This window comes from Penaeus monodon, chromosome 23 (genome assembly GCF_015228065.2).
Source record: "Penaeus monodon isolate SGIC_2016 chromosome 23, NSTDA_Pmon_1, whole genome shotgun sequence".
Taxonomy (NCBI): domain Eukaryota; kingdom Metazoa; phylum Arthropoda; class Malacostraca; order Decapoda; family Penaeidae; genus Penaeus; species Penaeus monodon.
Window position 1 is genome coordinate 8,027,439 of NC_051408.1, and position 258 is coordinate 8,027,696.

Consider the following 258-nt stretch of genomic DNA (forward strand, 5'->3'; position numbering starts at 1 on the left):
TACATATGTCGCTATATGCGTCAGTGCCCGTGTATAAATATATTCACAGACACTCGCACACCCGTACACACATCAGTCTATTTCACGCTGACCTGGCGAGAAAATAAATTTCCTTTGAGACGAACTCGGAAGGACTCAAGGACAATCGTTGTCTGTCTCCTCTTCCTCCATTTCTTCTTCTTCCTTATTCCCTCATCCTCCCGTTTCCCCCTTTTCCAGCTCTATTTTCCTCCTTTTCTCCCACACCCTTATCGTTCA